This window comes from Ailuropoda melanoleuca, chromosome 10 (genome assembly GCF_002007445.2).
Source record: "Ailuropoda melanoleuca isolate Jingjing chromosome 10, ASM200744v2, whole genome shotgun sequence".
Taxonomy (NCBI): Eukaryota; Metazoa; Chordata; class Mammalia; order Carnivora; family Ursidae; genus Ailuropoda; species Ailuropoda melanoleuca.
Genome location: NC_048227.1, coordinates 24,666,568 through 24,682,079, shown reverse-complemented (window position 1 = coordinate 24,682,079; position 15,512 = coordinate 24,666,568). Strand labels below are relative to the sequence as shown.

Here is a 15,512-nt window from a genome sequence, read left to right as displayed (position 1 = left end):
ATCCAGAGTGTATTTCACACTGGCAACACAACTCAATGCAGATGTCAAATTTGCATTGGAAATACTAGATACATATTTAGATTTCATAAAATCTGCAATTAAAAAAGTAAACGTATATACCCAAGTTGTTGGAAAAACACTTAGAAGCCTTCCAATAACCGAACGTAAGTAGTGTCAGATAGTAAAGTGGATACCTATACCTATATCTATAGGTATGGACAGATATAGATACATAAATAGAAATATAAATATAGATGGGTAGATATAGGTGAAATAGTTATACAGATACAGGTACATAACTTGAGTGTGGTATGTTAAAATGACAATCCCTACGACATATACGAAATACAAAATGAAACTCCTTTCATGGCCTCAAAGCCCTACGTGCGTTGCTGCTGGAACCGTCTCTCATCTCACATCGTATCACTGTCCTCCTCTCCCAGGAAGCTCCAGCCACACTGGTCTTTTTACTCCTCAAGCACTCACTCCTGCCCACTTACACTTCTATTCCCTCTGCCTGGAACACCTTTCACCAAGATCTTCTCAGACCTGGCTCCCTGTCATTATTCAGGTCTCTGTTCAAATGTCACCTCCTCAGAGAGGCATCCCCGAGCACCTTATTCAAATGCAACCCCCATCCAGCCACTCTCCAGCTCATTATCCATTATCTTCCTCTTATTTTCTTTGTAGAATGTGTCACTATTTGAGATTATTTTCCTTATTTTTTCTTATTGTTTTTCCTTTGCTACACACACACACACACACACAAGCATGAAGATAAACTTCATGATAAAGGGACAGTCTGTATTATTCACTGCCCTAGCCCCACTATCGAGAATCATGACNACCCTCCAGCTCATTATCCATTATCTTCCTCTTATTTTCTTTGTAGAATGTGTCACTATTTGAGATTATTTTCCTTATTTTTTCTTATTGTTTTTCCTTTGCTACACACACACACACACACACAAGCATGAAGATAAACTTCATGATAAAGGGACAGTCTGTATTATTCACTGCCCTAGCCCCACTATCGAGAATCATGACAGGCATATGGTAGAGGCTCAAAAAATATACAGCAAGTGAATGAATGAGCCATTCATTCACCAACCATTCCCCTGTTAATAAGACATTTGGATGGTCTCCAACTCAGGTTGGTCCTGTTGTCTTTGCCTCCAAGAGCCATTAGGAGCACTCATACACAACGTACCCTTAGCTACTAACGCATACCCTTAACCACTGACGCCTTCCTTCCTCTAGTACAGATTCCTCAAAGTGTAACTTCTATACAAAAGCATGCACCCTTTTTAAAATTTTAACAGAAGATGCCTTTCCTAAGAATGTTGTGATGATTTGCTGTCATACCAGCAGCGTATACGTTATTTTCCTTTCCTACTCTAGATCACATCAACTGTTCTCATAATTTTTTCCAATCTGAAGAATATATAATTGTATTTCATTTCAAATTCAAATTAAAAATCTTCAAACCCTAGGGAAGTTGCATACAGTTCCAGATTTTTTTATTGGTCATTTGCATGTCCTGCATTGTAAATTGCCTAGTGATCTCCCATTTCCTACTGGGTTGTTTTTGTTTTAAATCAGCTTGCAGGGGCCCCTGGGTGGCTCAGTCGGTAAGTGACAACTCTTGATTTTGGCTCATGATCTCAGGGTTGTGAGATGGAGCCCCTGGAGGGGCCTGGGTTCAATGCAGAGTCTGCTTGCCCCTCTCCCTCTCCCTCTGCCCTACCCCCTACTCCTTCCCCTACACGTACTCTCTCACTCTCTCATAAATAAAATAATAAAATAAAATAAAATAAATAAAACCTTTGGAAAAAATAAAAATAAATCCACTTGTAGTAACTATTAGGGATGGTAAGTCCTCCGTGAGTGCTCATTATTTAGAGTTCACCCCATCTTATGCCTCAGCAATTTTAATTGATATAGGGTCAAATCTGTGAGTTTTTTCTTTTGAGGTTTCTGGGATCCCCATCTAACTGACATAAGTAGACTTGCAATTCTGAGACTGACCCTCACCACTCAGGGAGTTCACTTGGCAAGTACCAAAGGCAGCCCTCAGGATGCAAACCCACCAATTCACCACCAGCTGCTTCAGGACCCACCTTCCCGGTAAGTCCGTTTCTCTCTCCAGTTGGACTTGGAGACACATCCTCTGAACGCAGTTTGGTCAATGGCTGGGGACGCCAACCACTTTCACCGTGAAAATCTGAAAAAGTGACCATCACCAGTGCTGCCGTTTGCCGAGGCACAGGAGGGCCCAGAAAGGCTGAGAGGGAACCCAACCTCCTTGCCCAGACTGGGACCCCACAGATTATTGTTACCCAACTTTTAATTTTGAAAAACTTCACATTTATGGAGAAGTTGTAAGAACGGTACAACAAAAAAACATACACCCAACATTCAGATGTGACTATTAACATTTTGCCATATTTATATAGTGCTGAGCCATTCGAGCCTAAGGTGCAGATACTTCAATCCTAGATAGCTTGTTGTGTGTTTCCTAAGAATAAGGACGTTGAGCAATAAAATTATGGTTTAATTACCACACTCTGGAGATTTACTATCAATCTAATACTATCATCTAATAATCAGCCCATATTCACATTTTCCCAGTAGTCCCTATAATGTCCTTTAGAGTTGGATTTTTTTTGGGGGGGAGAGGTCTGGGATCCAATCAAAAATCACATATCACATTTAATTGTCCTTTCGTCTTTATTCTCCTTGCATCTAGAACAGCTCTCAAACATGTTTGCTTGCTTGCTTGTTTTTAGGACATGGATGCTTCTGAAAAACCCAGGCCCGCTGACCTGCATAATGGCCCTCGACTTGGATGTATCGGCTTGCCTCTTCATGGTTACATTTTTGGCAAGAATGTTGCATAGGTATTTCTGAGACATGCTAAGTGCTCCTATCAGGAGCCACATGGTGGTAAGTTTGATTACTCAGCCGAGGTGGTGCCCTCACATTGCTGCATTCCCAAGGTGCTTTTACTGTGAACTGATCAATGATTCTGAGGGGAGATACCTTGAGACTGGTAGCGCGCTCTTCCCCAGAATATTTCACCCAATGGTTTCAGCCTACGTGGCTGATTCCTGCAGGATTCGGGTATTTCCATGGTGGTTGTAAAATGTGAGTTTCTAAGCTCACCATTTCTTCTACATTTATTAGTTGATATTCTCTAGCACTTACCCTTCTCTCTCTCTTGTCTTTTTCTTTCTTAATATCAACGTGGACTCACGGATTCCTCTTTAATCCCATGTGCTATACCCCATAACTATCATTATTGGTTTTGATGCTCAGATTATCCCAGATTTGGCCAGTGGGAGCTGGTTCTGGGCTGGCTTCTGTATCTTTGTGCCATGCTTCCATCATTTTCTTTTTAGCACTCCATATTTTCTGATGAAAAAAAGATATTTCAGGTATATCTTGTACCTTTCTTGCCCCAGCTCTGCAATCAGCCATTTTTCTAAGGAGCTCTGGTAACTTTTAGTAGATAATGCTATTTAGAACCAAGATCTGAACATGAGGAGTGCTCATTGCTACTGGGATGTCATGCTTCCATAGGACAAATGCACCGCATGGGAAGTTGGAATCTCCAGAGTCCTCTGGGTAACTGTGACATCAACAGAGGCTGAATTCAAAATTGGAACCAAGTGTCGTATTCCAAGTACAGGAAGTATTTGTTGTTTTCTCTTGAGCACCATCCAGTCCACATTCATTTGATAACAATACCCCTTTGTCCTTTTGGGGAATACATCTCCCCTCTGTGAACCATCATGGTGGGACTGTAAATCAAGGTATCCTGAACCCCTCCTCATATCCAAGAGGCGGGTACTAAATCCCTAAAGCAGACAGGTGCCCCTGGACCCAGGAAGGATGAAGAAAAATCCTGACACAGGTCTGAGCATAAGAGGGTTTGACCACATATCCAGAGTTGACAAAGCCAAATGACCTTCAAGGTGACATTAAATGCCCCTCTCCAAGGTCGGTTGGTTTCTCATTTAGTGGGAGGCTTTATCCCACACAGTTGAAAGCTTCCCTGTCTTTGTAGACAAATTCTGACACAATAGAGCCTATTTCAAACTTCTTTCCCTCATATTGGTTCTTTCGCTCATCCTTTCCACTTCATAGAATTCAGTTGTTTTGACAAATGTCTAGATGGCTAGTGATACATTTCCATCTCCTTCCAAATCCTCGCAATAGATACCCTGCTTGTAAATCGGCATGGCTTTTTTTCTGAGGAAAAGCTTCTAAAACTTTGTTCATCTTGTGTCAGTCCCCACAAGGTTTCTTTATTTGCCTGCTTCCTTGTTTGGTGAGGAGCAAAAGAAAAGCCTGAAATACTGATACTCACACCTTCAAAAAATTATGAAATCTATTTACCTTCCATTTTCCTTTATTTGAATCCTTTTTCCCCTCTCTCTGCCTTGTTATTCTTCTAATCCCCAACACAAGCATGTTACACAAACTGGTGTAAAGAAAGTGGGGTCAGGGAGGGAGAAAAGAGGAGAGGAAAGTGAGAAAAACATCAAAGGAAGGAAGATCCTTGCATTCCCCGGGGCTTCGTAATGTAAAAACACAATAAAATATTTTCTATCTTTTGCCTCATGAGTTCTTTGGGTCACCCCACGCTCTGATACTGGACTTGTTCATATCAAAAGGACTTGGCCATCATGCAAGACCATTGCTGTGGGGGACAGGGGGAAGCATGGCTGCAAGGGTGCAAAGCTGATGGGTTGCCAGTGTCTCCTCTAAATGAGTAATGGGAGATTTGTATTTCTATATGAGCCATGAGAATAAGAGTGGTTATTTCAGGGTTGCTGGAAATACCAACTGCAAGAGCCTGAGGCTTCTCTCCCTGCCCTGCCCTTATAAATCTGAACTTACAGGACAAGAGGGGTGGGGGTTCACTGCTGGGGAGCCAGTTCAGCTGTACGTGGAAAGAAATGAAACAGTGTGGGGAGCAGAGGTTCTGATGAAGGTATCACCAGTTTTTCTGAAGTTTGGAGCAGTAGACAGGCTTCCGAGAGGGGGAGGGGGAGACTGCTCAATCTCCTACTCAAAGCATTTTTAGCTCATCGAACATTTATTGGGGGTCAGCATTATCTGGGAAGGCAAAAATGAGCAGGCACTCAAGTTTTTGCTGATAAAGGAACAAGGGAATTGGCCATCTCTGCTCTGACTAGTGTGACAGTTTCCCTTTGTGTTGGGCAAAGCTTATAGCCATTGGTGTGCTACAAACCCTTCACGGTCGACTGCCAAGTTTTGGTCCTTATGCAAACGTTATTGTTTTTCTTTCTACAGCTAGGGTACTTACAGTAATTTCTGTATGATTTCTGTTGAGCTGAATAGGTTATTCAAGATTGTAGAAGGTGGATTGGATCTGAGCTCGAAGCCAGGAAATATAAGGGTAGCACAACATCGAGAGAGCGCTGAGGAAAGACATTTCTCAGGTTCGTGCTACTCAGAATGTGATCTTCACACCACCAGCAAGGGTGTGACCTGGGAGTCTGAGAAATGCAGAATTTCCAACCCCCTCTCAGGCCTACGGAATCAGAATCTGCATTTTAACCATTTTCCTGGTGATTCACGTGCATGGAAGAGTTGGAGAAGCAGGAGCTTAGAACATGGAAGACATTCCTCATCTGAATGTATGAGACTGGTCAAGGCATTACCAAGCCAACTGACATCCAAGGGTCAACCAAATGGTTCATCCATAAAATTGAACAGTGGTAGATAAAATATAACCTGTTCTTGTGTGCTGCCACCATTTCTGATGGGGAGGACTACATTTTGCCCCAAACTTACATTATATCGTCCACTTTGATGGTCACCACAACCCTGTGAGGTAAGCAGTATAGGCTCTAGTGACGCCCCCATTTTACAGGTGGAGAAACTGAGGTTCTCAGAGGTAGGGTGACTTTCCCAAAGGCACGTGACTCTGGTGAGGTCCAGCTGGCACTTGAACGCTGAGTGCCTGGCTCCAGGAAGAAGTCCTTCTACAGCTGCTTCTGAGCCAGTGTGATAAGGACCAGGCTGGTTGTGTGGCTGAAATAAAATCAGTATGATGTATGCTTGAAAGGAAACAGGATTTCTCCAGCGGGGAGTCGGGAAAAGGAGATAAGCTGACACAATGCTGGCAGCTTCAGATATCAGATTCCAGGTGTCTGGCTCCATGAAGAATTCACCCTCGCGTTCATATCCTTCTTAGGTACAGGAGGTTGAGCTGATGTCAACAGGCCAGCCCACTGAGACCTAGAAACCATCCAGGATACCATGCATCCCTCAAATCTAGGACAGGTGCCTTCTTTTGACAATAATGGCCTATTTTTCCCACAGCAGGGTGACCAAACTCTTTCTTTCATCTCCAAGTGAGGCTAAAAAAAATCCCCCAGATTTAGGGCTTCTTGCTGATATGAACTAACTTGAACAGAAAGCCCATTGTTCAGCCTTGTTTCTTTGGCCACCTGTCTAACCTGATTGTAGTCACTTAGAGAGAAGTTCCCTGCAGAGAACCTGAAGAGCTTTCCTTAAAGTAATCAACAGAGACCTTGGGGTCTGTCGCAAGACCTCAGGAGACATTTTAGCAACTGTGCCCGGGTAACTTTTTCTCCAGTCCTAATCACTCCTCCTGACATTGTCTGTAAAATTGGATCTTGATGGGCTTTGGTAAAAGAGGCCATGTGGATTCTGAGAATGAGGTAAGCTGAGGCAGCCTGGAGAGCTAAGGGTAGAAAGATCACCATTTTGTGAGCCGTGTTGCTTAGCACTTAGCTGGCCTGCCTCCTGGAGTCACTAACTTTGTGTGGGAGGTCAAGGTAGGAGAGAAAAAAAATCAGAGTTCCAGGAATGATGTCCAATTAAACCAACTCAGTGTATCACTGGTTCAGTTCAGCTGATCTTCAGGACAAACAAGAAATCAAAATTCCCAAAGGAAGTCATAGCATTGATTAGCTGGCATCCAATCATTGACTATCTATGTTCAATGCATCATGATACAAAAAAGAAAGTATGGAGAAAGAATTCACAGACATAATTTGGAAGGGGCGCCTGGGTGGCTCAGTTGGTGAAGTGTCCGGCTCTTGATCTCAGCTCAGGTCTTGATCTCAGGGTTGTGAGTTCAAGCCCCGTATTGCGCTCCATGCTAGGCATGGAGCCTACTTAAATATATATAGGAATGTAAATACTGAATATATATATGTGTGTATATATATTCAATTTGGAAGCCCTCCTGGACCTCTGGAATTAAGGTTGGCCACTGTTTTTCTCATACACAGAAGTGGACAATTTCTCAGCATTTCCGTCCTCCTACCCACCCCAAGATCAACGGTTTCCTATGCTCATGCTTCAAGAAGGACATAATATCGGCAAAGCAGAAACCACTCTAGGTGTTCTAAACAAAGGAATCAATTATGAGGGTATGGGGGTGGATGGAAGAACAATTAGAAAGGGGGCTCTGATCCAGATGGCCAACAGACACATGAAAAGATGCTCAACATCACTCATCATCAGGGAAATGCAAATCAAAGCCACAATGATATATCACCTCACACCTGTCAGAATAGCTAAAATTAACAACACAAGAAACAACAGATGTTGGCAAGGATGCAGATAAAGGGGAGCCCTCTTACACAGTTGGTGGGAGTGCAAACTGGTGCAGCCATTCTGGACAAAAAGAAAAAAATAGAACTACCCTATCCAGATTGTGCTACTAGGTACCCAAAGAGTACAAAAATACAGATTCGAAGGGGTATGTGTGCCCTGATGTTTATAGTAGCATTATTAACAATAGCCAAACTACAGAGAGAGCCCCAATGTTCATCAACTCATGAATAGATAAAGAATATGTGGTGTATACACATAATGGAATATTACTCAGCCATCAAAAAAGGAAATCTTACCATTTGCAACAATGTGCATGGAGCTAGCATGTATTATGCTAAGTGAAATAAGTGGAATTTAAGAAAGAAAACAGATGAACATATGGGAAGGGGGGAAAGAAAAAAAGGAGAGAAGGAAACAAGCCATGAGACTCTTAATGATAGAGAACAAACTGAGAGTTGATGGAGGGAGGTGGGTGGGGGATGGGCTAGATGGGGGATGGGGATTAAGGAGGGCACTTGTTGGGATGAGCACTGGGTGTTGTATGTAAGGGATGAATCACTGAATTCTACTCCAGAAACCAATATTGCACTGTATGTGAACTACCTAAAATTAAAATAAAATTAAAATTAAATAAATAAATAAAATAAAATAAAAATAAATAAAATGAAATGAAAGGGGGGGGTCTGATAAGCAGAAAGCAGAAGGGTGATAACCAGAGATAAGAAGCTGCTGATGCTTCTAGGTTGGATCCATGAGCCTGCAGCCCATGTACTGTTGGAGACCCTGCTTCAGTCTCTCGAGTTTGCAACCAGGGGCCACCTCCTCTGGGGCTGGTGGTGCACAAAAGGTGCTGCCTCTTCCTTGGATGGTGGAGTCTGGAATTACCCCACCTCTGCTGCCCCTACAACTGCAGAAATGTTCCTCCTTTTCCACATTCTGACTTCCAGCCAGTGCCCCTCAACAGGAAACCAGCTGTGAGAGGAGCACGGGAAATACAGTGTGCAAATTCCTGGCCCCAGAAGTACAGGTTATGTACAGATTATGGAAGGGCAGGTCTTGACAACCAGCAAAGCAACCAAGCTGTCCCAAGTTGACAGAGCCACCCGATGGCCAGCACTGGCAGCAACAGGACCCACTCATTTTTTCTTTCTCAAGTAAAAGGAGAGACAGGTGATCTGCACTTAGCTTTAAAGTGTGCGTTAGATCAGGGCTGTTCCACATATGATTGTTCCCAGCCTCAGGTTGAAGGAGAGGCAGCTAATAGGGCATGCTTTTCTACGGTGGGTCATAAGAGTGCAAGAAGGGGAGCAAAAACACACAGGCACATTTGAGTTGCCTGTTTGCATCATATCTGCTAATGCTCCCTTGGCCACCAACATATTTCACCATTTCACTGGGTAGTCAGTAAGGATAGAAGGTAGCATGAGTACATCCAAAGTTCAAAGGCAGATAAGTGCACCCAAGGGAGAGACCAGTGCAAGATTTGCTGAAAACAGACTGCATGCACAAAAGGCTCAGTACTGTCTAGCATTTCCTTGTAGCAAGAAAAGAAAGAGAGTACACAAGAGCTCCGTCAGTCCCCCATGGCCAGCGGATCCATCCCACAGCCAACACAGCGCTTACCCCATTTCATGCTGCCGAAGGAACCCAACCCTTCCCTTTGGGGGATGAAACACAGAAGGCTGGGTGTGTGCATTACAGCCATTGGCTCGTGTGCTTAAGGAGAATGAAGGAGTTCACATCAAGCTGGGAACAGAGAAACATATTCCCTCACAAGGCCATAAGCCCAGCACAGATGGTGAGAGCACTGAATCTCCCAGCAAGGAAATATTCCAGACTCAAACCCATTCTTATAAGGCCAAGCTGGGGTCACATGACTGCATGCAGGAGACTGCCTTTCCCAAGAGCCCAAGACCTTGGATGGGGAAATCTACTCTGCTCACTTAATGCACTGCAAAGTCATATGGCAGAAGAATTGTGATTAATAATCCAATCGACCACAGAAGGCAGAAGAAAAATCTTATCTTTGACCTCTCTATTCCTACCTTCTAGGACCAGGACCAGCACAGAACAGACATCCTACAATGATTGCTGAAATTAATAAGTTATTAACGGCACAGACTTACGCGAGACATGTACATAAGAATGACTTGACATTAACTGATTATTAATGGCATGGAGCAATGAGAGATGTACATATAACACAGTGATTAAGAATATGAACTTCATGAGAGACTATGGACTATGAGAAACAAACTGAGGGCCTCAGAGGGGAGGGGGGTGGGGGAATGGGATAGGCTGGTGATGGGTAGTAAGGAGGGCACGTATTGCATGGTGCACTGGGTGTTATACGCAAGTAATGAATCATCGAACTTTACATCGGAAACCGGGGATGTACTGTATGGTGACTAACATAATATAATAAAAAAAATTTAAAAAATTTTTTAAAAAAAGAATATGAACTTCAGTATCACAGGACCTAAGTTTGACGTAAAATGGAACAACGACTATAAAAACAGTTTGGTTGTTTTTCTGTAAAGTTAAACACAAACTTGCCATTGAACCCACAAATTCTACTCCAAGGAATCTACCTAAAGATTGAAGGCGTCCATCCACACAAAGCCGTGCCCATGGATGGTCACGGCACAATTATTCGTAATAGCTAGGAATCTGGAATTATCCAAGTGTCTATTAATAGGTCAATGGATACACGAAATGCAATATACCCATACAGGAGAATACTATTCAGTAGGAAAATGAATGAACTACTGTTACTTGCAACAACATAGATGTACCTCCAGATAAATAAAAGAAGCCAGATGAAAAGATCACATATTATAGGATTCCATGTGTATAAAATGTCCAGAGAAAAGCAAATTCACTGAGACATATAGAAGATTAGTGGGTTGCCTGGAGCTAGAGATGGGAATGTAGATTGAATTCAAATGAACATGAGGGATCTTTTGGAGGGCAGATGGAAATTTCTAAAACTGGATCGAAGTGACAGTTGCACACATTTAAAAGTTTACTAAAAATCAGTGGACTGTACATTAAAATGGATGCATTTTGATAAAATCACAATAAGATCTGGGTTCAAAGGCTGGCCCTACCCCTTAGTATCCATGTGACGTGGAGGAAGCTATATAGTCATATAAGCTCTGTGAGCCTCGCTTTCTGTAAAATAGGGACTCGACAGAGGAGTGTTGAGAGACCAGGGAGATACTGCATGTTGTGCGCTCAACACAGGGCCTGATGGGTGTCTGTGGAGCTGTTATGAACCCTAGGGCACCTTTTGCTTTTAGGGAAATCACTACCACTCAAGTCCATCCCAAGTCCAAGGTCCAATCTCTGTTTCCACTTAAGTTGCTGGCTCTCAGATATCCCTGAGAAAATGTCAATCTCTGCCTTGTGCCACATCCCTGGTACGAGAATTATTCAGAACATTTCTGGACCAGAAATGAAAGTATGTCAACTTCACCCACTTCACAGCTCTAGAAATTGGAGCTGTTCCAGAAGGCTACACTCACACCAAATACAGGAATTTCCTCTCCTCTTTTTATTTTATCTTATTTTTTAATGGAAAGAAAAGCATCTTGGCTTAGTGGGTTTGGGCTGCCAGAGGCTGACAGATACTCTAAGCAAGTTGCAGGAAACATCCCAGCCTTTGCTATGAACCTTTGGGGAAGGAACAGCCACTGAGAATGTGATTCACTTTGATGACAGCTTCCTGATGAGGGCTCGAACCGGCTGGAGGGTCGGTCAATTTACGACCGCACAGAAGACTCAATAAAAGTCGTAAATAAAAAGGCACATGGCTGTGAGCACATCGCATGAAGTCAGGAGGTCCCAGACGACAGAACACAAGGCCAGTAACTCTGATTTGTCTCAAGGCTTATCACCAACACGGTGAAAGGGACAGCCCCCGGACGCCAGGGATGTTTGTTGCCCAATGGAAACGGATTGTGCCTGAGGACTAGGGGAGCCATTTCTCAGATTCCTCAGGCTGCGGATCTGTGGGCAGTGGAGGTGAGGAAGGGCTGCCTTCCCTAATAAATCCTCGCACTGCCACGTTAACCCTGGATAAGGACTCTTCTGGGAATGAGCAACTGGACGCCTTCCCTTCCAGACTGTCTGACTGTCCACCACTCAATCCACTCTTGAAACCAAATGCTTTGTGTTCACATACAATGTGAAACAGCTTCAGAACAGGCCACCTGTCGTACTTCCACTCACTCATTTAAGGACCCTTACTCCTATTATCCTGACAGCAATAGCACTGATTCTGAGCTGACTTCCCCTCCTGAAATAATACACACTTCAAGCCATGGCTCTGATGGTGAGGGTTACAGAGATAGAATTAAAAAGAAAGAAAGAAACAAACCTCGGCACATGCCTGGCACATGGTAATCCTCCATAAACTGCAGCTATGGGATTTCTCACCATCTAAACCCTTTTTTATGAAAAGATTTAAAGCTCGCACAGCAGTGTTATGGAGCCTTTCCCTCATGTGGTGGATGGAGAATGTACTAGATACATACACACACACACGCACACACACACACACTAGAAGGTATACATATAATATATACTAGATATTACATGGCATATATTATATATACTAAATAGCATGCGTATACTATATACTGTGCTACATATAATACAGTGTAGTTGAGAGTTTCCTATATGTGCATCTGCTAGGTAGGCTTAGCTGCTCTACAGATGTAGATTATAGGTGTAGATTTTATATGTAGTACACAGCGAGGGGACAGACACGATCCACTACAGGGTGCAGGAAAGCCCTCCCTGATAATCTGACATTTGAGTGGAGTCAAGTGACGTGAGGGAGTGGGCCATGTGGATATCTGGAAGAAGGGCATTCCAGGTCATGGGGACAGCAGGTGCAAAAGCCCTGAGGTGCATCGAGTACAACATACTTGAGAGTTGAACAGTCACCAGTGTGTGGGAGTGGAGTGAGTCAAGTGGGTCAGGGGAGTAATACCAGACCAAGTCGAATGTCAGGAGCCAGGACCAACAGCAGAGCCCCCCAGGCCAAAGCAAAGAGTTTGCGTTTTATCCTAAATGTGATGGAAAAGCCCATCAAGCGTTTTCAACTGAGAAGTAACATGACTGGATTTACTCCCTTAAAAGACCACTGAGGCTACTCTGTGAAGGGTGGCTTGTGAAGAAGCGAGGAAGGGAGAAGGCAGAACAGCTAAGGGGCTCCTGTAGGTGTCCAGGCAGGTGAAGATGTGGCTGGACTTGAGGAAAAGTGGATCTGGGCCCCGCTTTAGAGGCAGAACAGACAGAAACAACGGAGCAGCCAAAGGACTGGATGGCAGGGTGTGGGAGCGGGAGGAAGGGAGAGAGGAGCAATGGTGACTCCTGGCTCTTTGGCGAGTACCCTGGGAGAGGATGGTGCCATTGACTGAGCAGTAAAGACACAGCAGAAATATCTGGGGTGGAGGGAGTGGCGGGGGCAAGTGGTAAAGTGTAAAATGTTATGAGTCTGGGTCACACTTTAAACCATGTCGGTCATTAAAAACATATAAATAAATAAAAGTAAAATAAACCATAGCAGTCATTTACATCTCTGTGTGATTAATAGCATCTCCTCTTAATTATGGCTTTTCAGTTCATAAGAAACTTTCATTTTTACTATATTATACATGGTATATTATACAGTAAATAGCATATATAGTGAATACGGTATTTTATATAGATAAATGTTGCTTAAATACAGTATATAGTACATGGTATATCATATTATATAAAGTATATATATTATACAGTATATATATAATAGTATAGCATCTATATTACATAAATCTATATAATATATATCATATTATATATTACACTAACAATACATTATGCTGACTATAGCATATAGTATCTTATAGTATTTTATATGGTGTATATATATCATATATACTACATTACATGTAGTATATATTATAGAATATAAACAATAGAGGGGCGCCTGGGTGGCACAGCGGTTGAGCGTCTGCCTTTGGCTCAGGGCGTGATCCCGGCGTTATGGGATCGAGCCCCACATCAGGCTCCTCTGCTATGAGCCTGCTTCTTCCTCTCCAACTCCCCCTGCTTGTGTTCCCTCTCTCACTGGCTGTCTCTATCTCTGTCAAATAAATAAATAAAATCTTTAAAAAAAAACATAAACAATATATAGAAAAATATGTGCTATTCATGTTACATTGTATACTTGATAGTGCATGTATCGTATATACTGGTGCTTATATCTATAGTGTATATTATATACATTATGTTGTATAATATACAGCACGCTATGGTATATTTTATATACATATAATTTGCTAGATACTATATACCATGTAGTATATATTATATCTACTAAACAGAGAGGGAAATGACTTCCCCGAAGAAGCAAAGGTAGCAGGACAAACAGGTGGAGCTGGGGCCATAGAATTCCACTTTCCCTGCACTGCTGTGTAAGCTGCAGACCTTTCCACACGAAAAGTTTGGACAGTAAGAAATTTTTGCTCTTATTTATAGAATGTAAACATGTTTCAGACACTATAAGAATTTCTAAATTGTATCTCATTTAACCCTCCCCACTGGAAGCACCTCGGGGGTTGTATTCTGTCGTGCTTATCTTTCCGCAGATGAAAAAAACTAAGGGTCTGATAGGTCAGGGACCTTGCCCAATGTCACAAGGCTGGGGAGGAATGACCCCTGAGCGCTCCACTCACCACAAGAGGGTAACTGGGTAGAAAAGTCCAAATGCCAGTCACATGGGTTCAGCAGCAGGAATCCAGGTGTAGCCTCCGTCAGGCCTGCAGAGAGAAATGTACAATTTTCACGTGACATTTCCCTTCTGAACTTTCTCGTGTGTAGTGAGAGAGACCTCCAATTTGGGCTTCAGTGCATCGATTATATTGTACAGTTAAACCCTCTTCCGGGCAGCTGGGGGTGGGGGGGTAAACGTCACTAAAACTGAGACTGACAGAGAAATGACGAGCACGCAGTCAGCAAAAATGGAGCTGAAGCCCCTGAAGGTGGAAATCACATAAACAGCAGCCTGGATTCCTAAAATGTAGATTTGTCCTATCCCAGTTCTTCAAAAGCTCCAGATGCTTGAAGGAGAACACCTCTAAGGAGACATGTGTTACTTATTTTTCCTCTCGGTGCCTGTGCAAACGTACTCCTGAGCTGCACATTTCTCTTATCTTTTCCTCGATTCTCCATCACACCAGTCGCCTGGAGCCCATATTCTTCCATTTTTCATCTCTCAGAATTGCACAAAGCCTTCCCAAAGCATTGGTCTGTCAAAACTCATGTATAGAGGGACAGGAAGCAGAGAGAAGCAAGAGCATGAGTTTCCCAGAGAGGCCAGGAAAATGAGCATTTGCTCAGGTGGGTTAATAGGGTATAGGCTGCATGAATTTTAAAAACCGTGCAGCTGACTCAGTTGGTTAAGTGTCCGACTATTGATTTCAGCTCAGGTCGTGATCTCAGGGGAATCAGGCTCCGAGCTCAGTGCAGAGTCGGCTTGATATTCTCTCTTTCCTGCTCCCTCTGCCCCTCCCCCCACTTATGCTCTCCCTAAATAAATAAATAAAACCTTTAAAAAACAACAACAACAACAGGGGCACCTGGGTGGCTCAGTCATTAAGCGTCTGCCTTCGGCTCAGGGCGTGATCCCGGAGTCCTGGGATCGAGTCCCACATCAGGCTCCTCCCCTGGGAGCCTGCTTCTTCCTCTCCCACTCCCCCTGCTTGTGTTCCCTCTCTCGCTGGCTGTCTCTCTCTCTGTCAAATAAATAAATAAAATCTTTAAAAAAAACAAAAACAAAAAACAGTGCAATGCATCCTTCTAGAAGAACATAGTCTCTTTAGAATTGGTTCCAACAG

At 43.2% G+C, this 15,512-nt stretch overlaps 1 long non-coding RNA gene across 3 annotated transcripts in view; it reads right to left on the bottom strand.

The window, feature by feature from the left end:
• LOC117804165 overlaps positions 1-14,436 on the bottom strand; it is a 309,590-nt gene extending 295,154 nt beyond the window's left edge. For 2 of the 3 annotated variants that reach the window (XR_004628473.1, XR_004628474.1), the window contains exon 1: positions 14,352-14,436. This is a non-coding gene — a long non-coding RNA (uncharacterized LOC117804165). The remainder of the gene's footprint in view (positions 1-14,351) is intronic. The other variant, XR_004628472.1, reaches the window with a different exon arrangement.
• Between the last annotated feature and the right edge of the window lie 1,076 nt (positions 14,437-15,512).